At 45.5% G+C, this 3,900-nt stretch overlaps 1 pseudogene; it reads left to right on the top strand.

Annotated features, from left to right (window-relative positions):
- The first annotated feature begins 838 nt into the window (after positions 1 to 838).
- Positions 839 to 2,942, top strand: LOC138429957 (rab GDP dissociation inhibitor beta pseudogene; annotated as a pseudogene).
- The last annotated feature ends 958 nt before the right edge of the window (positions 2,943 to 3,900 follow it).

The following is a 3,900-nucleotide window of genomic DNA, read 5'->3' as shown; positions in this document are numbered from 1 at the left end:
TCCCTGATTTGCAACAGTTATCCCTTTTGGAAATTTCCCTGACACCCCAGAGTGAACCTGCAGCGGCCATGCCTTCCTATGTAACTCTGAATCTCTGGCCCAGTTAAACCATTTGATTCTAACGAAAAAGTGGAAATCTATGGGAGGCACAAAAGGTCTCTGGAACTGAGTCGGGTAATAGCATTTGCCACAGAAGAAAAGTCCACAGACTGGCTGAGTTCCCTGGGAGGCCTCTGGCTTCTGTCCTTCTTCCCATCAAGGCCTAGTTGTTCATTTTCTCCCTGGATTTGGTGAAAAATGGCACCACCTTTTCAAAGCATATTGATTTTTGCCGCTTGAACTACCAAGGATCAGTTTCAGCCTCTTGTCACCAGATGAGCCACACTTCTTATTTAGAGAACAGAACTAGTGAGGATGGCCCTAAACAGTCTGCTTTTGAGAATGGCCAAAAGGTCAGGACCATTGACAGTCGTCACTGTTGGGCCACTGGCTGCCCATTTTTTCCACCATTAGAGCAACTTTTGGAATAAATGGCATTGCTTCCAAAATGTCTCTAATAAAGAATTCATATAAAAAGTAATATGTTGGGTGGAGCTCACTGATAGAGCACGTGGAGGGCACTGCGGTGAAGGGAGATTTAGGAGCTCACTTTCTCAGTCTAAAGACTGCTGTGGCTCCCTCGCAGCCTTCCCTACCTTCCCCGCTCGCCAGCTCCGTGTAGTCTCTGCCTCTGCTTCCCTTTTCCCTCGGGCGCCCGTCTGCCTCCTCCTCGGGGAGCCGCAGCCCCAGACCCCTAGAGCTCTGAGTCTCTGGGTCTCCGTCCGTGCCCAGCCCTGCCATGAATGAGGAGTACGACGACGTGATCGTGCTGAGCACGGGCCTGACCGAATGTATCCTGTCAGGAAAAATGTCAGTGAATGGGAAGAAAGTTCTTCACATGGATAGAAACCCGTATTATGGAGGAGAGAGTGAATCTATAACACCGCTGGAAGATTTCTACAAAAGATTTAAGATACCCAGAGCTCCACCAGCATCTATGGGCAGAGAAGGAGACTGGAATGTTGACTTAATCCCCAAGTTCCTTATGGCAAATAAATGGTCAGCTGGTTAAGATGCTGCTTTTTACAGAGGTCACTTGCCATCTGGATTTCAAAGTAACTGAAGGGACCTTTGTTTATAAGCGAGGAAAGATCTACAAGGTTCCATCCACTGAAGCAGAAGCCCTGGCATCTAGCCTAATGGGGCTGTTTGAAAAACGTCGATTCAGAAAATTCCTGGTATATGTCGCCAACTTTGATGAGAACAATCCTCGAACTTTTGAGGGCATTGATCCTAAGAAGACATCAATGGAGAGGTGTATAAGAAATTTGACTTGGGCCAAGATGTTATAGATTTTACTGGTCATGCCCTGGCACTTTACAGAACTGATGACTATTTGGATCAGCCATGTTGTGAAACCATTAATAGGATTAAACTTTATAGCAAATCTTTGGCAAGATATGGCAAAAGCCCATACCTTTATCCACTCTACGGCCTTGGAGAACTGCCACAGGGATCTGCATGGCTAAGTGCTATTTATGGAGGTACCTACATGCTGAATAAACCAGTTGAAGAAGTTATTATGCAGGATGGAAAGGTGATTGGTGTAAAATCTGAAGGAGAGATTGCTCACTGTAAACAGCTCATCTGTGATCCCAGCTACGTGAAAGATCGAGTAGAAAAAGTGGGCCAGGTGATCAGAGTCATCTGTATCCTCAGCCACCCCATCAAAAACACCGACGACGCCAACTCCCGCCAGATCGTTATTCCACAAACCAAGTCAACCGGACGTCAGATATTTACCTCTGCATGATCCCCTCTGCGCACAATGTGGCCACAAAAGGCAAGTATATCGCCATCGCCAGCACAATGGTGGAGACCAAGGAGCCCGAGAAGAAATCAGATCAGCCCTGGAGTTCTTGGAACCAATTGAGCAGAAATTCGTTAGCATCAGTGACCTCCTTGTACCAAAAGACTTGGGAACAGAAAGCCAGATCTTTATATCCCGTACCTATGATGCAAAAACTCACTTTGAGACAACCTGTGATGACATTAAGGACATCTATAAGAGGATGATGGAGTTTGACTTTGAGGAAATGAAGTGCAAGAAAAATGACTTCTATGGGGAAGACTAACAGCAGTACATGTTATCATCTAATTAGGACAAACTTAAAATTTGGCAAATGATGCATATTGTAAGAAATCAGTATTGTAAGGCCTGCTTTTGTAATCAAAACTGAGAGATTCCAGAGTACTGTACCAGTAAATATTCCTCCCCTTTCTAATATCATATATTAACTTGTTTTCATGGAGTGGCTCTTCCGAATTAGCAGGTTCCCACGTTCTGTTCAATTTAACCAATACTGGCTTGTGTTTCCTAGTGAAGGGTCAGTTTTAAAGCCTTGTGATACTGATACAGAGAACTTGATACAGTATTTGTATCTTTTAATCAGCATAGCCTTTGCAGTTGTGAGCTTCCGCTGTTCGAGAGCTGGGTCAGTGCAGCTTGCATGCCATCTTGTCCTCTTGACGGTGAGGAGGTTCAGAACTGATTTTCTGTAACCAGGGACAGCGTCCCTTACTCCTCCCCACCCCTTTCCGTTCACGTCATGTGTCAGGACAGTGCCCACCCAGCCCAGCCACAAGCTTGGTTTACATGGGCCTCCAGTTCTAACCAAACTCCAGACTTGGACAGTCTTTTGGAGGAAGCCTGTGTGTGGTGTTTTAACCTATTAAAACTGATGAGCATGGAGGGGAAAGAAACCGATCATAAAGCAGGTAAACCTAGGAGCTTCTGCTGTATCCCAGATGTGGCTTCTTCAACGGACCAAGCCGCAGTACAGTATTGATCTGACAGAACCTTTGCTTCAGTGATGTCTCCAAATGATTTCTGTACTGCAAATAAAGCCAAAATCTGGAAACCAAAATAAATAAATAAAAAGACTGCTGTGAAATCACTGTGCTGGTGAGCTTCACTTCCCCACCTGTAATCTGAGTGCATTAGGCCAAGTTATTTCTACAATCCCATCCTGTAGTAAAAGTTTATCCTTATTAGACTAGAACTGTAGATCCAGCTTTCCTAGACCCCTTTGTTTCCTAGAGACAATCTCTGATTGCAATCTGCCAGCGGTATCTCAAAGCGCGCCCCCTGCAGGTGGATGCTTGAAGATCCACCTTTATCACTGGTAAGATTCTTCCAAGTGTTTGATGGGCAGGTGGTGGGTGAGTGAAGTCTGGCTGACACATGAGATTTTCAAATGGCAAACTCACAGAGGGAAGTGAACATGTGAAAAAAAGAACATCGGACTCTAGTTTCCGAAGGTCTGTCGGACTAGCAGGAGCTCCTCAGCTCAGTTACTGATCTAAACCTCTTCAGTTCTCAGCCCTGCAATTTCCTGCCAATGAAAAGCAGGCTAATAATAGCTTCCTCCTGCCTTTCTTGCCAGCGGCCCTGTGAGCAATATGGTACAAAAGTTGGGTGAATACGAAGAGCACAAGTTGGTGATTTATAAGTATTTGGATTCCGCCCCACCCCCACCCCCCCCCCCGCCCCCGCCCAGAAAACTTACTTGGATGTCCACCAGACAACTTAAAAGTTTAAGGACAATGATAAAGAATGAAGTGATATTGGCTTATAAAGGATTTTAAGGTTTTATTAAATAATTTTATTTATTTTTGGCTGTTCTGGGTCTTCGTGGCTTCAAGGGCTTTCCCCAGTTGTGGTGAGCGGGTCTACTCTCTCGATGTGGTGCTCAGGCTTCTCATTGCCGTGGCTTCTCTCTTTGAAGACCACACGCTTCAGTAGTTACAGCACCTGGGCTCATAGCCGTGGCTCCCAGGCTGTAGACCACAGGCTCAATA

Source organism: Ovis canadensis, chromosome 25 (genome assembly GCF_042477335.2).
Source record: "Ovis canadensis isolate MfBH-ARS-UI-01 breed Bighorn chromosome 25, ARS-UI_OviCan_v2, whole genome shotgun sequence".
Lineage (NCBI taxonomy): Eukaryota > Metazoa > Chordata > Mammalia > Artiodactyla > Bovidae > Ovis > Ovis canadensis.
The sequence above is the reverse complement of the archived record's forward strand: the minus strand, read 5'-3'. Positions and strand labels throughout refer to the sequence as shown.